Source organism: Falco cherrug, chromosome 8 (assembly GCF_023634085.1).
Source record: "Falco cherrug isolate bFalChe1 chromosome 8, bFalChe1.pri, whole genome shotgun sequence".
NCBI lineage: Eukaryota > Metazoa > Chordata > Aves > Falconiformes > Falconidae > Falco > Falco cherrug.
Genome location: NC_073704.1, coordinates 5,966,004 through 5,988,857, shown reverse-complemented (window position 1 = coordinate 5,988,857; position 22,854 = coordinate 5,966,004). Strand labels below are relative to the sequence as shown.

Below are 22,854 nucleotides of genomic sequence, written 5' to 3'. Positions count from 1 at the left end.
GCTTCCGCATCACCTTTTGCAGGAAGACTAGTGTTTGCCTGCCAGCAGGGGCTCCTCTAGGAGCTCAGCACCTCCCCACAGCATCTCCACATCATTACTTCCCAGTAAATCAGTAAGCCAATTCTTAGTCCCTAAACAGTGTCATGAAATAGGCCCCAAAGACAGATGTGCATGTTGCCTTGTAGTCATTTGCTTCCCTCGTGGAACTAATGATTGTTATTTTAATACAGATTTTTCCTCCTGCCACAGACAGGAGTAAAATAAAGACTTCAAATGCAAGCCTGAGAAGAGTTTTTCATTACGTGGCTGGAATAACAACTAAAAAGCAAAGCAAATAGAAATCAAGCGACTTCTGAACAGCTTTATTCTGAAAATGACTAGCGAGTTTATTTCCCCCAAAAAATTTGGAAACACACCCAACATGGTTTCTCCCAGGGCCACAAAGGATACTTGAAACCCATTTGAAGAACACACCATGCTGGACATTTGAGACTTTCTGAAAATACTAACTTTTTAAAGATCAACTGAAAATGTTTCAAGGCAACAAAAACTGAAGCAGACATTTGATAAGCAACTTCATTACACAGACTGCATCTCGCATGTATGAAACGGCATCTCTAATTTCTCAGAGGTAATCTGCTGGCCCTTTGAAACTTCCTTAGAAGAAAGGCCCCGAGAAGTGCCTCCAGCTAAAATTTTGAGGTCTTCATTGGCCAACAAATAGTCCTAAAATATTTGAGAAAGGAGAAAGATTTCAGGGCTCTCCTTTAGCAATGAAGATCTCCTTCCTTGAAGGCAACGAAGGCCTTCCTGGCTGAGCAGGTGGTGGGGCTCGCCTGACTCCAACTCTACAGCTATCACTGCCACCTTGCCCAAACAACACCCTGCCCCATCCCAGGAGACATCAGCCCATCCCAGGCCCATCTCCTCCAGCGCAGAGGAGCAGAGGCATGCCACCAGGCAGGGACCCACGTTACAGGGTCAGAGGATGGGACACCCTGTCCAGGCTCCTCCACGGGGAGCTACAACCCCAGGTCCCAGACGTGACACCAGTGGAGGAATCAAGGAGAGCAGGCACCCTTGTGCTGGGTGCACACACAAATGTGTCCATGTTCCCCTCTGGTATTTTAAATTTGGAGGATGTTAGAGGCATCGATTCAGTTCTGTAATGTGTTGGGGAAAAAAGAATGGCCAATCACAGAGACCTCCAAAACACTCACCCTACAAGGGACAGGAGACCCCCTCCTTGAGACACAAACCTGCAAGAATCAGCAAACCCACAAGGCAGCTCTCTGGAGGCACTAATCACCAGCCATGTGGACAGGACAAAAGCCACTACTTCCAATCTTTACACATTTGCTTTCCTACATATTTTACTTTTCTGGTGTTGAAAACCACAGGTAAGCTGCTGAGGCATCTCAACTGCACAAGTCCACACGATAAAAACCGCATGTATGTTAAATCCAGCATCCTCTGCCCTTCCATTTTTACCACTGGCCCAGGAAATAGCACTGCGTAGAGGTGGAAAGCTAACTGCACTGCTCAGCTCATTTTTGCTCTGTTCACATCCTTACGCAGGCTGTGTCAAGACATTTCACAGACAGGTCAAACATGAAACTCAAAAGATGTTGCGTTTTGCAGGCAGACACAGCCACAGCTTTTGCTAACTGATTTACACCCTCCCTAAGCACCAGAAGAGCTAGTTATTTTAATGAAAATAGACTTGCTTCAGCCTCTCAACCCCAAATTAAGGTGACCTTTACTCCAGCCTGAACTATCCACCCATTCCTCTGCTGGGACACAAGTGATGCCAATGTGCTCCAGCTGCAAAGCAAATGCAGCAGGTTGCAATTTTTTGTTTGGTTGTACTTAATTCCTAGATTTCGTCTCTCTAAGTTTTCTTCTATACCATCATCTTCTCCTTCAACTAGGAATCTCCCATTTCCAACTGCCACCACCAGTTCCAAAGAGAAGGGTGCCTCTCCAGGTTGAGGCCAGCCATGAACAGCTACCAAGGCTTTGGTCCCACTCTTCCTCTTCTCCCATTCTCCCAGGGAACATAGGGAAGAGATGCCTTCATACCAGATTTTGCTCCTGACCCCCAAAAACTATAGCATTAACTTGCAATAGAAGACATAACATCTTTTCATACACAAAGGGGATGAGTCTCTGCCGTAAACTATGAACTCAGTTCAACAGTGCAACTATAGAACTGAGTTTTCCTCTGGAAATAGTTTTTCTGTCCAAATATGGAGAAACAATTTGGCATCTATGATGGTACCTACCTTGATTTATCAGACTGAATTAGCGAAATAATAGCCCAAATCCAAACCACAACCCCTATATCCCTTTTGAACCGCTCATTTTAAATTCTAAAATAAGTTAGGAAGATTAGCAACCAATCATCATCGTAAAAAAAAGAAGTTTAGGGAAAAAGGACATACATGCTGCACTTGGAAAAAGCAGTAACTGCAGTTTATACACAACACAAAGCTGTCAAACGTATCTCCTTCCCTTGGCATAAAACAAACTCATTTTGAACTTTTGTTTATAAAGTATCTGTTTGTAAGATGCTGAAACAAAGTTCACTGACACTTCAAAGGCTATGAAAATTCAACAGCTATTAAGCAACAGGAATCAGGTTAGTATCCACAGGAAAAAAAAGTATGCTACTCCATGAAGTAATATCCAAGCTATTACTGCTTTTGCTGCAGGTATGAAGTAAGATTACATCAATCACTTATTCTGGAACACTCAAATATTCAAACTTGTTCAGGAACAAATACAGACATAAATTATTTTTTCAAACATTCTCTCAGCAAAAATGGTTTCACATATTCACATAATATCAGCATGAACCCTTCATTTCTGATTTCTAATTTGGGGATCCCCTACATTTGAAAAAATGTTGTTAACAATGTGTTGATGTACTGGTATTTGTGACAGCCTAAAGCCTCAATATAAAATTTCAACACTGAAATTCAAAATCAAAGATTTTAGTGCCACACTTCCCCTCTACAAGATCATGACATCCCATGTATAAGAGCAGTTACCTTAGAAGAGAACGCGACTGAAACCACAGGGATTATTCACATGAGCAATAATACCATTAAAGTCTTCACAGGAATCTAGGCTTTAATCTTGTTGTTCATGATTTCACTACAGCTAATGTTTAAACATCTACATTACTCATTTAGGTGTTTTAAATATTAGTCAAATCGAAACAGTAAAATAATGCAATCTTGAGACTAAGCAGCAACTTTTGAAAGACAAAGGAATTTAAGAAATCAATTGAAAGTAATTTCTCTGCTCCATATCAGGACTTTTTAGACAACAGCTACAAGTGAAAGATTAGTCCGGACTACAGACAGGCTGTGGATGAGAATTTAGGTTAGAGGACCAGCCAGGACAGGACAACCCACCCATCCCAGCGGCACCGAATCAATTCTGACACTGGAAGATGCTCCACTAAGACCTGGATGTTACTGCACCAACCAAGCAAGCTGCTGAAAGCTGCTGTCTTGGCTACAGTGAGCAACTGGGGGTTTCTGCTTAGCAGGCTGATTATTTTCGTTATTTCCTCCCTAGGGCAAAGGTAAGATGCACGTGAGCATTTTGTACCTCAACATTAGACTTCAGAAAAATGCCTCAGAAATCAATGTTCAGTAAAAAGACGCAAACTAATTATCACTCAGTTTAGCAGTGTTCAAAACCATGAGATTATGTCCTGCATTACCAATATATGAATATCTTCTCTAGTCTTTACCATGGGAAGTCACTCCCCACAGTCCTTAAATAAAGTTTACTGCTTCAGGACAGCCAAAACAACATGCCTGATTGACAGACTTCTACTTTTAAATGCAGGACAGGATGGCTGAGTTGCTGCCAGGCAGAAAAGCAAACCGCTGCTGTCAGCCATCTCCAGCCTCCTGGTGTAACAAGCAGCTGCTGACAGAGTTGGGAAACAAACTGGTGATTAGCAAACATAGAAGGAAGATGTCCACGCCAAGCAGCACCTGGTAATGAGATACACCTCGCTAGAAACTCTTAGACCACTTCTGCAGCCTGAAGAACAAATGTGATTTATTGCTGGATTTAAAAGCAGAGCACTGAGTGAGACTAGGATTACCTATCTGCACTTGACAGAGGACAAGTGACATGAAGGAGATTAAAACACCCCTTCCTATCAACAAGATCCAAGGGGCACAGGCATAGCAACACGCACAAATGACTGCAGGAAAAAAATCTTACACAGCCCAGCCAATGAATTTCATTAATTTTATCAGTGAGAAGATTAGAAGGCAACTTGATTGCTGTTTATAGTACCTATATGAAGATAAAGCAGCAGAAGAGGGTGCTGCAACTCCAGTAAAGAGAGTACACCAAGATAAAAGCCATAACTGGCTGGAAACAGGGCTTAACACAGGTATGGTTTGTGCACGTTTTGGGCTTAGCCTTTGATAGGAATTACAATACTAACTATTCCCTATCAGCCTGCAGCTTGCCAACAGCTTCCCCCACCAGGAGAAACAGCACGAAACTGCATCCACTGTGCACAAAAAGCCAGGAAACACAAACTAAACCAGGGAAACAAAAATCCGGGGATTGCACATGTGTACCAGAAGCCAGGGCACCCAACAGCAGCAGCAAGTACTCTGCCATCCCAGCAATTGCCTTACTCAAGCAGACAGGTTGTGATCACTGCTGGTACATGCTTTATTATTATTTTTTTAAATAAATGTTATGCATTTAACGTGGGAGGGTTTCAGAGCTCTTTAATTCTTTGGCTTTAACTTGCATATTACAGGAACTCCATGCACAGGGAAGTTAAAAGACCATGGAAGAAACCTGAATCACGCTGCTTTCCCGAACAAAGGATTGGGGCGTGATTAGCTGGAAATCACGCTTCCAGGTCAGTTGTTTTCTTGCTGCTTCCCTACTTATGCATATATACCCATTCTCTACTCCGGGCAGAGCTGGAGACTGGACTGCGGGAGGGCAATGCATGCACAGGACAGGGGCTAAGCTCCAAGGGAGCTGGGAAGGTGAAGAGTGGCCAAAGCTAATAGCCAAAGGCTGTGCAGAGCCATAACTTTTGCCCTTCTCTTGCACACAGGATCACCCATATACCAGCACACACCACTCTCCCGCAGCATCCCAGTCCAGCTGCAGTTGTTTTCACAGCCCAACCTTGGGGCTGGACCACAAGTGAGGACTCTGACCTGCCTGCAGACAGACAGTGGCCCTCACACTGCCACGAGGAAAGAGGGATCTGCAAGCTGCCTCAATGCAGCAGGGAACTAAAAAAACAGCGATCCAGTGCCTACATCTTAAATTGAGTTTTCTTCCCCCAGAGGACTGCTCTCAGACCATCACAGCATGCAGGGAGCACGCACAGCAGCAGCCTCAGCAAGCTGAACTTGAAGCATTCCATGTTTAACTCAAATCTCGTCAACAGACTGCATTTCCATGGTGGTGGCTTCCAGGATTTTTGTGTGTGCGTCTCATCACTGTAATGTTTCTGGAAGAACCAGCTGCTGGACTTGCAAGAATATGAAAGTATTACCTTTCACTTCTAAAATCACATTTCTGCTTTCCCCCACTACAAATATGAGTAGATTTGAAGAACGTCAAGCTAACTTTTAAAAGGGTTTGACTCCCAGTCTTCTGAGTTTCTGGAAGCATTCCTCAGAACTTGGCAGCTGCAGCTGGCTATTGGGGATCTCTCTAACACAAGACCAACTCAAACTCTCCCTTCCAGAGTAGTTCCTTATGTTATTCAATATTAAATTTCTGTATGTTAAAAAAAAAAAAACCCAACAAAACACAACCACCAACCACACTTATGGTGTAAAATCTGACTTCCATCACCACTCTGGTGTGTGGGCAGAGTGTTTGCCATCACAGAACATTAGACATTTTACAGCCACGTTGTGCAGAAACGGTACTTACCACCTTCTTACTCAAGAAATTGTAATACATCCCCAAGTTTGACAAGACCAGCAGGGGAAACACCCCATAGGGTTTGGATAGAGCAGGAGAGCGAGAGAGAGGAAGGGTGCTGGCATGACCTGGGCACAGGTCAGGATGGCATGTCCAGGACAGACCCTTGGCTTGTATTACTTGCATACAGAAAACGGTCTGAAAAGTCTTGTATGTTGTGATTCTTGAGCAGAAACCACAGCTGAGGGCAACTGGACCAAAACTTGTGAGTGTATCAAGGCGGTGACTCAAGACTACAGAAGACAATTTTGATGCATTACCCCCATAGGCTGAGCTGTCAGTAGGTAACTCATACGCCCATTTTCATTAGTCTTTTTGAGTTCCAATAAAATTTGATAAATACCTTTTCAGATAATATAACATCTCCTGCTGAGTATTAAAAGTTGCTCCTGATAGCCAAAGGAAATGAAGCTAAGGAGAGCAGAAATATTTATGCCTACTTTATCTACTAACTAAACTATACAAAGTGGCCCCAAAGAACCTCCTAGCAAAACAAAGAGGAGACGAATTGATCAGTCAGTGATGAAAGTTCCAGATACACAGCAAATTCTTTCTTCGCTTTTGTGTGTTTGAGAAGTTCCATAAAAAAAATATTTAAACACTAGGGTTGAAAAAGATCGGTTAAAGGACTGTAAACTTGAATAGAAACACAGATGTTCAAATTGCAGTGAGCTAAAATGATTCCCTTCACTGGTTCATGTGAAATATAAAACACTTCCACCAACTCACACCCAAAAACCCGTCTTGCCCTGTGTTTGTGGGCTGTTAAGCAAATTCCCGGCACCACTTGTCTTCCCAGAGTGTGGGGATTCCCATACTGCTTGTGCTTTATTCCAGGAGCATCCCAACTGGCTCAGCTTTACCCAGCTGCAATGCCTGCTGCTGCACCAGGAGTTTCCCCACATCTTGACCTGCTGTAGCTCTCAGTGCAGCCACAGCTGGGCAGGTGCTCAGTGGGCACTTACTAAGTTGGCAGATGTGGTGATGCGGTACCCTTAACCATCAGGTTGTGCTTTTCCCTTCCCGGTGGAACCAAGTCTGGTTTATATTTCAAACTACCAATATTCAGGTCAATCCAGCAAAAACAGAGGGAAACATAAAATAAGGCATTTAAGATTGAATGTAGAGCTCAGCAAATGCTGAACTTGAAGTTACAACTCATGGCTTGCAGGTTTTGTCTACAACATTCAGCAAAATCCCTGAATACAGGAACCAAATGATCCCCAAAATCAAAACAATGAAAAGGCAGGACATGAAGGTGAGTTTTTCTCCAGAACTGAGTGATTTGCTTCTCCTAAGCACAAGTCTCTTATAACCTCATGGGAACTCGGAGGCTGACTCTCCCCTTGATTAACAGAGAAAATACCACTTATCTGACTTAACTACCACAGGTCACAGCAAATGTCATTTTCCACTGTAAATCAGTTCCTAGCTAGCTAATCTCTTGGTTCTTATGCCAAAAGCTGCCCTCTTCCATATTTTTTTTTTGAGGGGGGGTGGTTTCTCCACCCTTTGCACATTTATAGACAAGAGTCCTTTCCAAGTTCATTAGTTTTCCTTGAAAGCAGGAGGTTAGTGTTACTTAAATGGTAGTTGCTCACAAAACTGTACTACAGTAGTAACAGCTACTAGTAGTCATGTTAGAAAGGAGGGGTGAAGAAATTTCAATCTTAAAAAAAAGGGACAAAAATATGTGCCGTGTTTTTTTAACCCCATGAGTTAATCAAATCTAAGACTTAAATGGGTAAAAGAAACGGTATTTCAGTTACATGTATTGAGGTTCAGATATTGGTTTTAATACAATTTGGCATAATTACAACATCTTGGTCGGGTTTTTTTTTGTTGTTCCCACATTGGTTCCTGTAATTCAGTACTACTGTGCCTACTTTCATGTGTGCTGCTGTCAATAGCCACATTCGCTAGCAAGTGTATGGTCTACACTGCTGTTTGCTGTGATGGGACTTAATTTTGAACCCACAAAAATGCTTGACTGATTCCTAAGCAATACAGCCTTATAACTGTGATAACTGGGAAAGCTGGAGAAGTATTTATGGTGGAAGATGCAAAAATCGGTTTCAGAAGAAAAAAACCCCCACACTTTGAATGACAATATATTCCTCTCTGTATTAGTTGAGCCAACTGTTGAGTAAGACTGGCCTAAAAGAAGGCCTTGCTGAGCAACAGAAGGAGAAGCTTCAGAGAGGACCACACACCCCATGGGACCCCAGCGGTCCAACTGTGTATTACCAGTTTGCTAGTGCATCAGTGAAGCAATGGTTAGAAACAGGCATACAGGCTTTCAAATGGCTTTTGCCAGCGTCCCTCTCAAGAAAACACACATCTTTCATAATAGTCACCATCATCAGGCAGATGGGGAAGTGAGAGTTAGGAGTTAATACCACTCATATCAATAAAAATAAATCAATAGAGTATTTGATAGAACACCATAATAATTAACTTCTCCGCAGAGATGATGGCGACTTCCAGAATGAGAGGGCTTAAAAAGAGGACAGAGTCCTGCCAGAGGGTACATTTTGTTGGGGAAACTTTACCAATACAAAAGAATTACTTATATCAGGAATTTGTCATTGCATGAGGCATGGCAAAATTGCATACAGCACCCTTTCCATCTTTGCCACCTCTTGCAAATTGGTGTTATTTCAAAGCAGTAAGCAAATGGGGAAGGACTACAGGGTGATACACAGCACAGGGAGTTTGAGGGAAGTCTCCCAAAAGCTGCTCAGTCTAACAGAACAAATCAGAGTATGCCTGTGCCAAGTACAAGGGGGGGAAAGGAAAAAAAAGGAAGTAATTATATGTCCTGGAAGGAAGTGCTGTACAGAACCAAATGAGGCTTTTTGTATGAAGGAAAGAAATAATCGATGCTTTTCAGGCAGAACTGATACACGCTGCAAGTGATGGAAGAGCAAGCACTACACTGGCCTAGCTGCAAGCACATTCGTTTTTCTTTAGCCTTTCAGAAAGCATTTCCAGGTGGCCCCAAGAGGAGGAGAGAGCTGCCAGCCTCCCACATCTGCTGTGGGAGGGCAGCAGCTGAGTGGCACCCAGCTGCCAGCTAGCCCCAAGCCCCGTCTACTGCTGCCCATGGAAGGAAAGATGGAAAAGCTGAGGGAAGCCAGCCTTCACCTGGGGACAAGGGACACCTCCCTGTGATTCTGCTGGAAACCAGAGCCATATCTCCTTTTCCCCCTTTTTGGTTGCATTTCCACTCCAGCCAAAACCACAGCACTGCGATGCCATGCAAGCTGCCTGCTGTGGTACGGGATGTGACTGCCATCCTCCCCACCTCACAGCCTTACAGGGCACACACATACCTGTACTGCCACCACATCCCTCCTCCATCTCTGCCGCTTCCCACACATCCATCAACACGCACATGAGGTCTAAGGATTTACCCCATCATAGGTCCCAAAGAATTTTAAAACAGCAAGAGATTAACAGAGGGACAAGCACTGCTTCTGTACAGACTGTGCTGTATCTGCACCTGCAACGGGGTGGAAATTCCCCGTTCCCCTTGGCACACCGACAAAGGGGAGCAAATAACTCAAGACATAAAACTTGCTTCAGGTTCACTACAACAGAGCTGCAGAGTGAAAGAGCCATTTAATGCAATCAAGACTACCTAAGCAATCTCAGCCACCGAAGCAAAGGGAACATCAGTTCATTTTTGAAGAAACCATGTTATTGACTGGAATTTAGATTATGCACCTACTTTAGTGACCTTTTCCTGTATCTGAATTATTTTTAGACTGAAATTTTTATTCTGGACAAAGTATTGAATATAAAAAAATATACATATGCATGTATTTCATATGTATGCATATACCCCAAACATTTTCTGTGAAGTAAAGAAGCTACTGATTCATAAATACAGCGAGTTAGCTGTTCTCTGAAGAATAACCTAAGCAGTGTGAACATGCACGGCACAAGAAACCTTGAGTTTAGCTCTGAGATGAAAACCTCCAATAAGGATGCCAGCAGCCTCCTAACAGATCCAAAAGTCTCTTTTTCAAAACTATCCCACCGTGCACACACTGAAGTAGTATTCACTACCAGTGCTTCCAGGACAAAATACACCTGAAGTCCAGCAAAGTGCTGGAGCAAGAGAAGTTTGTATGCATTTTAAGTACCAGTAGACGTAAAAATATACTTTTATACTCACTTTCCTAGATTTCTGGACATCTAGGGGGGTTTGCTGTTTTCAGACCGCTCAGAGGGTTATGCTGTTTCCCTGTTTCACAGGACAGCCACCACACCTCCACATCAGAAAGACCTATACAGGTCTCAGAACCATCATCATCACCCTTCCCCGGGCTACACTCTACAAGCAAAGAGCTGGTTATGGGTATAGTTAAGACTTACACAAGATGATAGTTACAGGTCAACAGCAAGAGTAGCAAATACTTTACAGTGGCAGCGCAATATTAAATTTTAAACAATTCACTCACTTTTTATCAGAACAGTCCACTGTCTAGTTGTTCTTTTGGGTCTCCTGATCAGAGCAAACCTGCAGCTAAATGGACAGTGTTAGTGCTTCTTACCTCTTCCCAGGCAAGGGGACTATCCTGTCCTGGGTAATATGCTCGTTTCACAATTTATGTCCCATTGAGAGTACAGCAACGTACCGAACCTAGGCAAGAAACCACTAGAAGGCAGCAAGGTATGCAATCCAGGAAGAAGCACAAATACCAAAGCCAAAACCTTGGCTAACGTTGAGGAACTATGCTGCACTGAAAGCTATCAGGAGAAAAATTCCTTTCCCTACTTTCTACCACCGTTCTACAAAAGCTATGACCTTCAAAATATTGGCTTTTTTTTTTCTTTAGGATTCAAAACAGCCTGCTTCATCCAAGCTGTCCTATAGATCAGGTGACACTCTGGCAAGAGAGTAACAGTCGATAGCCATATTCCTCAATGGAGCTTTTATTGCAAGAATCAAATGTTGTGTTTCTAGTCTCTTCCACATTCACTTAAAGTAATCAAGAGCAGCTACTTAGAAAATGTTCCTGCAGCTGTTAGGGAAGCTTGCTTAAGACTGGAAAGCCAACTTTCTTTTAAAGTAAGCCTCTTGAAGGTCCTGCCGAGGGAAGAACAGATGGAAAGCAGGACAAAGGACAACTCTGAACTTGAAGTAGGCTTATGCTGAAAGAGCCAGCAAGGACACCACTGATGCTGAGAGAAGTCGCGTGTGTTCACAACTGGGCTGGCAAAACCCGCCTCAGGAGTGTCATGGCTCACCTTCGACTGAGATCTCCCCCGCTAACTGCTGAACCAGACTGAACCCAACACGAAAAGCAGGCAGTTTTGCCTAAGAAAAACGCACGAGGAGGCCAAAGGAAATGGGAGATGAACAGCAGAGTTGGAAATACTGCCGAACAGTGTTGAGTATTACCTGGGCTACAAGAAAAAGCCAGCTGCCATGATGTGAAACGCAGTGACGGGAGAAGGAGGGCGTCTGCGAAAAAACATACAGAGTTAAAGGAACACTAGCTATATTTATTTATGTTATATTACATTTACTCCATCTCCAGGATTCGTGACCATGGCCTAACGTTCAAAGTTCATATTCCTAGCGTGCTGATGCTGTCAGCACTGCAGCGAGCAGATCTGCTGAACACAGCCACCACACGGGCTTCGTACCTTTGGCAGACCAGGTCCAAACCTGGTACCTTTGGCAACCTACGTCCAAAGCAGGGCACCAGATCTGCTCCCGTGCGGCAGAGCCAACGCTAGAACACACCAAAACCAGCAGGGCGGGCCGAGCCTCTCTGCAGGTGACCCGCTTCCTTCAGGGGCCGCACGACCGCCCGCGCTTCGGGGAAGGAACGGCCAGCCCGCGGCGCGCAGCGCTCGGCCCCGCTCGGCACCACGGAGAGCTCCCTCCTTCCCGCCAGCCCGGCGGGCGCGGGCACCCACAGCCGCCCACGGCCGTGAGGGGAGCGGGCTGCGGGCCTGCCTTCCCGCCGCGCTCCCTCGCCCCCCGCCTCAGCGCGGCTTCACACCCCAGGGGAGCCGTGCACAGCCCCGGCACGAAGAGACTGACAGGTGTCAATCACCCCCCTGGTCTTTTCAAGTCGACCAAGCGGCCTAAAAGGGAGAATAGGAAGCTTGCCACCAGACTGTCGTTTTACTCTCAAAGCAGGACACCCCCCTGCCTCCCCCCCCCCCCCGCCCCTTTTCACAGACTAAGGAATTTCTACACAGAAAAATTACTCTTGACAGCACAAAATAAAAAAAATGGGGACGGCATGGTACAAGAACTTATATGCATGAAGAATGACGCCATCTTCCAAAAATACAAAGAAATTATCATGCTGGCAATAAATACAAGACAAAGCCCAAAAGAAATATTTTACTTCCAGGCATGTTCATTCATACATCTTGTTACTAGTGAACCTGGTTCCTTCATGAACTCAGGAGCAGCAGCAGGAAAAGCATATAAGAAGATTATGTTAATACTATATTTAAGCATATGTAAGGACAGTGAATGAAATACTGATTATTCACTCACGTAATTCAAAAAAAAACAACAACCACTTACTAAGAATAGCTTTCAGGGGATAAGAGAAGAGAAACTAGGCTGCAACACAAAAAAAAAAAAACCAAAACCAAACAACAAGCCACAGCCACGGTAGTACTTGCTATCCCTCATTATCCACATTCATCAGCACTGAGGTCTACAGAAATCAACTTTGATATAAAAGCATCAAACAGGGATAAACTACCTAAAGACTTTCAGACTAATGCGCCCTTTGCACAGATGGGAAGCATTTCCAACTTGTTATCATGGAAAACAGCAGAGCTGGGTTTAACGTAACTCCTCAGATTTTGGCAAAGAGGTTCAAAGACATGGGGTGTGTGTAGGGAATTTGCGGGCTTCACTGTGACGGACAGACTGACAGACCTCAGGAAATAGCGGGGAGGCTACTGGGCTCGAGCTCCCACTGGTCCAAGCATGTAAGGTAGGCTAGGGAGTTAAAGGATTTTCTGCACTTTCTTCAAAGTGCTTTTGTCTGTGGGCGACTTTGCTCCTTTGCCTGTACTTTGCCAAGAGCTCAGGCACGCTTTCGCTCAAGTCAGCTGCATTTTCCTGTTTCACGATCTTAAGAGCTGCTAACTCAGCGAAGGGTCCCGATTTAGCTTCTGATTAATCCAAGTCTGAACACTCATTAGCAACTGAGCCACAATCCAGTTGCAAACTCACAGGCAGCAGACATCTCCCTGTAGCTCAGCCCTGTGCTTGCCATCCTCTGAAGGGAGCCTGGGCACACACTCCCACCTCGCTCCTCCACGCAAGACGAAGCACAGAGGTGGAGACAAGCAGGAGGCTCATGCAAAATAAAATGCTAGTGTACACACCCAACACACGACTGCCAGGATCACTGGTTTGAATTAAGCATTAATTTCCAGCTCTGCTTTGTTATCAAAACACAGTATCACACAATATCAAACTGCAGAATACCGCTTGGTGCTGGTAAGCAGCATGAGACAAAAAGCATCTGTACAAATACAACTACAAGAATGTCTGTATAATACACATTAGATCCCAGGAAAGCACATCTGCCCTCAGCACTTGAACGATAGCTTCGCTGGCTATTAAGAGTGCTTCTAACCAAGAGAGGGCCAGCAGCTCCAGAGAAGACATCAAAGCCAACGCTGCTGAGAAAATGGACGTGTCATGCCATGAGGCTGCCTTGAAAAGCTTGGGTGGGAACAAAAAAGGGAACATGTTTTAGCCTAGCTGGAAAAGACCCTCGTTTAACGTGGAATGTGACCTTAAGTCAGTTGCCTGCGGCTGCACACCTTTGAAACAGCACCCAGACTTTGTGCAGACTACACAGGCAACAGGTCCAAGGGGAGGGTCCAACAGGGCCTGCATGGAGTCAGCATCCAAAAGGGGACATTCAATCAGATTGCAAGTTTCAGCTACCAAAACTACCAAAATTTAAGTGAGAAAATGCTATTTCTCATACAGATTCAGAAGCTGTCATTTCTCAGACCTCTCCCTACATAAAACCCCTTGCTAGTTTCCATAGCATGGAAAATGCATAAAACACACATGCTAAAAAGTTCTTTCCGTGGTGTAAGCTTGACCAAAAGCTATCAGGATTTTAAAAGTGAGTAAGTACCTGACAGAAAAGAAGTTATGTCCTCCTCCTTTGGTCTCCCAACGTGAGCTACTTGTGTGTGTCACGTGCAAGCTCTAAAACTTGGTCAGCAGGGGAAGGATATAAACCCAGTTCCCCCATGAAGCTAGCTTTATTACAAGTTTCTCACAAAGCACAGTTCAGCTACTGGTTTTTGTTCATTCTTCTTGTTTTTCAGAGACTCAGATTTATCAGTAGTGATCCTCTATCTTTTAGCTGTGAAAAACATGGTAAGTCTAAGGACAAAAGCAGCATTGAAATGTGTTACCTTAGTCTGGGTTTGATCAGTATACATTTTTTCCTTCCTATCTTCCTAAAAGCATCCAGGGTGGACCATACCAAGGCTCCATCATCTCAAGGGCTATACTCTTCCTTTGGCAACTGCTGCAAGACCAGAACAAGCCTGCAGAGATACTTTCCTTCAATACTGTCACAAGTCCCTGGTAATTTCTGCTCCACAAATCTGCTGTTTTATGGTCTGTACCTTGGCATTTATATTATCCCTAGCTGGAGCCTTCTGCTAGGGCTGCCCATGTTTATTTTCCAGCTAATCTGCACACTTGTGCAAACTTCATTAATGAAAACACAGGGCTAATCATGCTGTTGAATTAAAGATCCTACTGTGCTCTTACTGGGAGTCATATAAAACCTTTTTTATTTTTCTTATTAAGTACTCAGTACCTGTGTTCACTATTTCAGGTGAAAAATAAAAACTCATGTTGATTCAGCATGGGCTTTGTAAACAAAGATTTATTGAATCTCCATCTAAAGAAAGAAGTCAAAGGTATTTTTTCCCCTCTAATACCTTCCCAGAAGACTGTGCCCAAATATTAAAGTATAATTAAGCAAGGAAAAAGGCTGTGAAAGTTTAAACTTAAAGACTAATTTTTTTCATAAAGATGGGGAGCTGAGTATTTCAACCTAAATAAAAATTAACCTCATTTCAGACACACTGAATGCTTTCAGTAGAAGCTCTTTAGAATACAAGAGGCAGGTACTAATTGTCTCTGCAAATCTCAAAACTTAAACAGATTAAACAGGGAAAAAATACTTCTAGTTGAGGCTGCCGCACATTCCCTATGTAAAAACTTCATTTTCACATGCTATGTCTGACAAATGAAAGAAACTAATGCTTTCCATAGTTGCTTGTTCTCTTTTTGATCAAATTTTAAACAATGCATCTCTTCCCAGAGCTGAAATGACAAAATTAATAGCAGAAAGGAGGAGGGAGAGCCACTGGGAAATTAAGAGTCCTAGCACATGTAGAGTTTGGAATGATGATAAATTGGCATCGGTATAGTTCTCAATCCTAATATTACCAAAGGCCCATCGCAAAATTGTTTATGCAACTTGAAGTATTATAATAACAAAAGCAACAGACAGCAAGGCAATGAGAGAGTACACCCTGAAATCCAGCAACAAACTCATCACCAAATGAGGAATATTTCTACTTTCCTTTAACTTCAAAATACGGTATATTCTTCCCACGTTTTCCTCTGAATGCGAATACTCAGGATAGTCGGCATCTTACCTACAAGAGTCAAGATACGGGTTCAAGAGCTACATGATGTTAGAACCTCTTTAAAGTAAAAAAAAAATTAAAACAAGCAAAAAAATATTTTCCTGTTTCAGTATGCCTCAAAACCGAAAAGCCTTAGAAACCGAAACGGGCAAGACCATCAGTACAAGTATCTTAAGTTTGTACTGGTGCAAACAGGAAAAAGGTGATGCTCTTCAATCCCCTGAGAAGATCTTCCTTTTGCATCTCTGCCAAAACCACTCCGCACAGAAAAATCCTGGCCTCACTGTTTATGTGGCACCTACAAAAGGACATTATCCCAGGCACCTGCAAGAGCCTTTACAGTGAAATTTTAAAATCTTCACTCATCTCCCAAGGGGCAGGGTGAAGGATGGTACCCAAACCCTTTTGTTTTCTTCTGTCACCTATAACAATGCAAGATTGCTCATCAGATTACTCCTTGCCACTTTCACAAAGGAAAATAAGGATACTCAGCTTCTACAGGAACTACTTATGAAACTTGATTTCCTGTTTGTCTCCCTACCACAAAGATCTTCTGATGTCTAATAATATATTTGCACTCAGCCAACAGCTTTTCTTCCAGCTGAGCACTAACCTGAGAACTTCCCTCATGCAGACTTCTCACACAACTTCTCGGCACTTACCTGTGACATCTCTACCCTCTTGCCAAACTTGATGGGACTTTTCAACATGGTGACCAACTTCATTCAGGGGTACTGACAGCGTGATGCTTATGCAATAGGAAACCAATCTCAAAAACACAAGGACATAGCAGGAGTTCCCGACAAATCACTTGTTCATGAGGCAATCCTGATTTAAAAGCACGGACAGCATCCTCACTTTAAGAAACAGAAACACAAAGAGAGCTAACCCTACAGCATCAGGGAAAAAATTTCTCCCCAAGGAAAACTGCACCATTCTTCTTCAAACATATAAACAGAAAAAAAATTACATTAAATAAATTAAAATACAATTAAAAAACTAACACAACCCACAAAGACATAAAACCATAACACCATGCTATCAAGCACAAAGGGAAGAAGCTTCTGGCCTCTGAGCTCCCTGGCACTTCCAAAGATGCTCAGTATCACATCTAAAAAACTCAGTAATGACCAGCTTCCACCAACACGCACATAATTACCAAAAGCAGCCCGACATTCCCAGACCCCTCTAGCCAGCACATACCCACAGAGGACACTTCTGTAATTGGGTTATTCCCTGGCTCTGCTGGCAGCGGGCTGGACGTGCATCCAAGGGGACAGCACTGAGTCACAGTCCTCGGCAGCCAGCACTGACTCAGCCCCACGCTCCCCGCTGGGAAAGGAGGCTCAAGGTAACCCGCCCAGCTTCTGTGGAGGCGATGAATTCCCTTTGCACAGGGACGGACAAATGCCGCGGCTGACCTGGAGGCAGAGAACGTAAAAAGATCCCAATTCCCACTGCAACCAGATATCCTTGAGAGGACGGCTGTCGGGAACATCACTCAGACAAGCTCAACTCCCAGAGTAATATCAGTTATGTGGCTTTCTTCTTTATTTTTTTTATTATTTTTTTTAAAATGTACAGATGTGCTGCTGCTTTAGTCAGCTACAAACCCTGATACTCACAGCTGGCTCCTGCCAGCACCTACAGCTTGCTGATGGCCTCTTCAATGATTCAAACTGCAAAACCAAACATTTCTCATACCTACCACACAAAAAATAGTCACTAAAAGGACTGAAAAAATGCACTGTGTTGTTACGTGGTAGGAAGAAGCAAAAACCAGTCACACTGTATACAAACAGGAAAGAAACTCACTTTAAAATGTCATTTCATTTCATTTGCTTACATAATCAACTTGCCAAGCTTTTTTTTTTTTTTTTTTTTTTTTGTCACACAACATTTTATAGTATAAAGGTATTTCCTTTAAAACCAAGATACATAAATAACAGCTTCTACTGATAAATACAATCCAAAACCACAGTTTTAATCTTTGGTACTTAAACTGAAATCCATAGAATGGCAGCTGGATGGCCCGAGTTTCAAAGGTGCCAAGCACTCACCGGTTTCAGTAGTTGCAGAAAACAGCAAGCGCTATGCATCTCTCTTCATCAGACCACTCCTTAGACATTCAAGAAAAGACCCTCACCTAATGTGTCAGGGTCCTGCACCAGCCAAACTGAGCTCAAATGCAGGGGCCATCAACCTGGCAGGCCACACTCATTGCTACCACCTGGAGAGAGCCTACTTCAGCCTCGCCTAAAACCCTCCTGGCACAGAGAAGCACTAACATACCCATAGAGCTCCTGCAGCTGCTGAAACGCTCCTCATGGGGACACACGCACCCCTGCCACCCCCAAAAGTTCTTCAATTCACAGATTCGAACCAAAAAACCACCAATATTGAGTTGCTTAGAGGGCACAATATATTTCTGGTCTGTCTGGCAGCTCTCCGACAGGAGTGGTTGCCATCGCCCCCTTCAACAGGAACCCCTCATTCCCACACAGGATCTGCGTGACCAGCTGACTGAACAACCGAAGGCACCAGTGCAGGGCATGCCAAGCACAGAGATGAGTTGGCTGGAGAGCAGCACAGCCTGACCCGGCTGCAGTGCCAAACTGCGATCATGTCCTGCCTGAGCCAATAAGCCCAGCCATTTAGAACGTTTTATTCACTTAAGTCAAAACACAGTTCGCTTTTAAAAGAGAAAAAAGTCCCACTTGCTTATAATAAACAAGACAGAAGTACTCTAGAAGACTTACGTGCTCACAGCAAGCAAGAGGCCTGTTGCTGAAGGCTTACGGCACTGCATTTCCATTCCCGAACCACACACAGCCCACAAAAGGGCACTAAACTCTCATCAGAGCAGACAAATCTGAATAAGCCAGGGGCAAATATAAAAAAGCCTGAGGTGGTCTGCAAGCGCAGCGTAAGCAGAGCTATCAGACACCTCCCACTTCAAACACTAAGCGCAACGTCCTCTATGGTACCTTCTCAAGTAAACAAGTCTTCATAAAGCAATTTCTCCTCTTGCTGAAAAAGCTGAGCTGCTCTCCCGTGAGCTGAGGAGCCAGCGCTTCTGCCCACAAGCCACACCAGAGAACCCTCAGCCAGCACGCTGGCTGCTGAAAAGAAACATTAAAAAGCACGTGTGCATGAGGGGTTAGGGCCACAGCTCATCTGTTACGCTCTGATAAACCGTACTGCAAAACGTGAGAAAAATCCTCGCACAATCCTTTTTCTTAATTAATGAAAGCAAGAATTGTGCGTTCATGCAGCTGTGCTTTGACAAACTTGGGAGGGCATCCCGGGAGGCCAGCCTTGCGAAGCTGAGCGCTGTCACAAAGAGCATGGGGTGAGCACACCAGTGCAAGCAGCGCAACCACGATCACACCTGAGCTGCTCTCTCCTCATCGCACAAAAACCATGGACTTACCAGCACAGATGGGTGCTAGCTGACAGAGCTCTGCGCTGACTTAACTTGAGGACAGTGCCACAAAACAAAAGTCACCTGTCACAGTCACCTGTCAAAGCTAACTGCTGGCCACATTTCTGTGAACATGGCAGCCTACAGAGCATGAATTTCATGGAAAAGAGAGAACTTCTCAACCTTGGGCTGCCAGGAATGGCAGGAAGATTTCTGTCCCGCTGTGCCGGCCCCAAATGGCAAGGGTTACTGAGCTGTTCCTCTGGTCATCACACAACTACACGCTGTAAGGGCCAAGAACCACATTATTCGCTGCAGAAAAAAAAAAAAAAAGAAAAAATTAAACAGACAGAGGATTTGGCACAACCCCCAAAAGCATCTTGGACATCCTAACAGTAACAACAGTTATTCAAGACATGACTGTTTATACTACGAGATTCATTACACAGGAGGCCTGCCTATTTTTAGAGGTAGATATCGCTACAATTGAGTGCTAGATAAACCCAAACAATTATTTTTAAAGGGTATTCCATCACTAATTATTCTAAACTTCTGTGCTCCGTAGGTTGGCCTGCTGCCACTCTCCAGCATAACAGCTCGGAGAACGATGCTATGACTTCGCTGCGCGGCGGTGACAGCTAACTCACAGAGCAAGCAGCATGTCCGTACCAGTCTAACAGTCAGGGCGAGCTCATCACCGCATCATCACACCGAAAAGAAACAAAATTAAAAAAAACACGAGACCGCAATTTTGTTCATGCTAAAAAAAACCAGGAAGTTTTAATTTGCCACCAAAAGAGATTCCCTGAGGAATAAACGTGCAGCGAACAGTGGTGAAAGCCCCTGAGCAGCAGCACCATGTTGAGAGCCCCAGGACTGATGTCCAATAGGGCGTGAAGCAGAAACATCAACTAGGGTTTGCTGCTGCTTGGGAAGAACCTACCGGAGATGGGAAGGAAAGAGGAGGTCAGCTCCCGCACACGGCTGTGTTATCTGCGTAGAAGCCCAGGCTGAGCATGGTTCCAAGGACCCGCGTGGCTGCCGTTGGCTACGCTGCTCATCGATCTATTTTGTGGTTTCACCAGGCTGAGCCTGAAGTCCCGACTGCTTCGCAGGCTCCCCTCCAGCCACGCGCCACCAGCGCTCCTGCACCCCGAGTTCTGAGCCACGGGGTGACGGACACGGGCAGAAAGCCAGGCTCGATCCGGCCCGCAGCTGCCCCTCAGCCACCGGCCAAGCCAGACGCCCTTTGGGGGGGAACCCACTGCGTCTCAATTTCTAAAAACGTGCGTGAACGTTTTTTTAAGCAAACCAGACTTTTCACGATATTGTAACTGCAGTTTTGCTCCGGCACAGCCTAAACCCAACCAAATCCCGGAGGAACACCGAAACCCCAACCCGCCAGGGGCGAAGCAACAGATGGCACGACAAAAAGAAGGGCTGCCAGGGTGCCTGGACCAGCCAGGGGAGAGGCGCTGCGGGGCGAGCCCGCATTTCACGCCCGAGCTCCTCTCGCAAGGACGCGCCCGCCCTCCCCGCTGCAGAGGGCGGGCAGCGGGTGCCGGTGGGGGGGGCAGCCCCGGCTGCTCCGGAGGGGGCACGGCGGTCCCGGGCGGCCGGGCGGCAGCCGGGGGAACGGGAGGGGAGGGCGGCCAGGCCACCGCCGCGCTCACATTCCCCGCCAGCGGCGGGCTCCGCGACGGCACGGCACCGGGCAGAGCAGGTACCCCGGTCCCCGCAGCTACCGCGTCCCCGGGAGGCAGGAGAAGGCGCCAGGCTCGGCGGCCGAGCCCCGCCGGGTGGCTCCCCCGGGGCGGGCGACCGGGGCCAAACTTCCCGCCGCGCCGCCACCCCCTCAAAATGGCTTCGCCGGCGCCGCGGCCCCTGGCCGGGTAAGACCGCCCGGGAGCCCGCCCCCGCCCCGCCGCCGGGCACGGCCGGGCCCCGCGCCGCACTGCGCCCCGCCACGCCGCCGGCCGGTACCCCCGCCCCGACCCGCCGCGCCGCGCTCAACAGGTGCGGGGCGGCCGGGCCCGCCGCCACCGGCACCTGCCGCCTCGTCAGGACCTGGACAGGTCCCGCGGGGCGCTCCCGCCGCCGCACCCGAACCTCACCTCTCCCGGCGCCGCGCCGCTGCCCGGGCCCCGCCGCCGCCGCCGCCGTTCCGCCATCCGCAGCTCCGGCCGAGCCGAGCGGCGGCCCCCGCTGCCGCCGCCGCCGCCGCCGACACCGGCTCCCGTGCGCGCCTGCGCGCGACCGGGGCGACCGGCCGCGCGCGTCCCCGCCGACGTGCAGGCCGCGCCTGGCCCGCCAGCGGCGCGAGCCCCGCGCGGGGCGGGGCCCGGGGGCAGCGCCGCCGTTCCCATTGGCGGGCCCCGGGCGCGGGCGCGGGCGGGGAACGGGCGCGCGCCCTGGCGGGCGCGCGCGCTAACACCGGTGGACGGCAGGCGGAGCGGGGCGGGGCCGGCGGCTTGGGGAGCCGGCGCTGATTGGGCAAGCGCGGCGGGAGGCGGGGCGAGAGGGGCCCGGTGGCGCAGAGCGGGCAGGGGCGGGGTGGGAGTGAGGGGCGTGGCTAGCGCCGGGTGGGGGCGTGGCCTGGGGCAGGGGCAGGAGGTGGGCCACGGCCAGGGCCCGGGGGCCAGGCCAGGCCCCGCGCCGAGGCCTCGGGATACGCCGCCCCCCTGTGAGCCCAGGGTGCCTGTCTGTCCCCCAGCACGGTGCTGCCTTCACCGGCCCAGCCCGTGCCCCACCGGTGCCCTGCCGGCGGGTGGTCGTGGGCCAGGCCAGCAGGGCTAAACCAGGCCCGCTGCTGCCCAGCCAAGCCCCGTGCCAGGCCTCAGCAGGTAGGGGACAGCAGGGTGGCCCAGCTGGTTCTGCACAGTGTGCTGTGCTGGGTGCCCGCATCGCCCTGTGCAGCGTGACGGCTGACAGGACCAGCCTCCACAGGGGTCAGTGCTGGGGGTGACTCCTTGGCCAGGCTGGGGCCACCCAGCATCCCCCACACAGCCTGGGCAGCCTACAGGGATAAAGCTGCCTTCCACTGAGCGCATGGGGATGGCTGCGAGTGAGATGCCCAAAACAAATGCTTTAAGGAAAGCAGAAACCAAAATACAGGTTTAAGTCTTAAAGTGACTTTAGAACATGGAAAAGGATTTTGCAGTGTTAGGAGTCCTACTGGGACCCTATGTAACCTGCACGTGATGCCCAGCTTGCGGCAGCAGCTGTGGTTGAGGACACCCAGGTGCTGCTCACAGACCTGCCAAGACATTCATGATTGCCAAGAGTATATAAGATGCTGCTGAGCTTCTCTCCCTTTCGCTTCATTTGCCTTTTAAACCCAAATGTCTTCATTCTATTTTTCAACAAAGTCACTTTTTGTCAAGAGGCACAGAAATGCCAACGTTCGTTCAAAAGAGGAGTGAGGGGGAAAGAAAGAGTTTCCATGTTTAACCCCAGACACTTGCAAGTGGCCTCGGAGCCAGCAGGGCCCAAGGACTCAGCCTCTGCATTTCTAAAATCATCTCAGATGCAGCGTCCGTGTCCGAGTGCATCCCACCATGCCAAGACAAGAAAGCCAAACAGTGTTTTCCAGCAAGCCATGAGTGATCTCCACTCAAACACCAGCAGCCAAGTTCATCAGTGCTTCTACTGTTTGTATCCCATTGCTCATTATGTAAATTACAGTTTCAACCTCTCATAGTACAGGAGACCCAAAAAGGTTTAAAAAATTACTTTAA

General features: G+C 47.0%; 1 protein-coding gene across 4 annotated transcripts in view; it reads right to left on the bottom strand.

Moving 5' to 3' along the window:
- ADARB1 (adenosine deaminase RNA specific B1) overlaps positions 1–21,468 on the bottom strand; it is an 87,968-nt gene extending 66,500 nt beyond the window's left edge. For 2 of the 4 annotated variants that reach the window (XM_055719185.1, XM_055719184.1), the window contains exon 1: positions 21,232–21,468. The gene's annotated coding sequence lies outside the window, so the exon portion shown is untranslated. Of the gene's footprint in view, positions 1–11,416; positions 11,480–18,452; positions 18,544–21,231 lie in introns of those variants that run through there. The other 2 variants (XM_055719186.1, XM_005440442.4) reach the window with 2 other exon arrangements.
- Between the last annotated feature and the right edge of the window lie 1,386 nt (positions 21,469–22,854).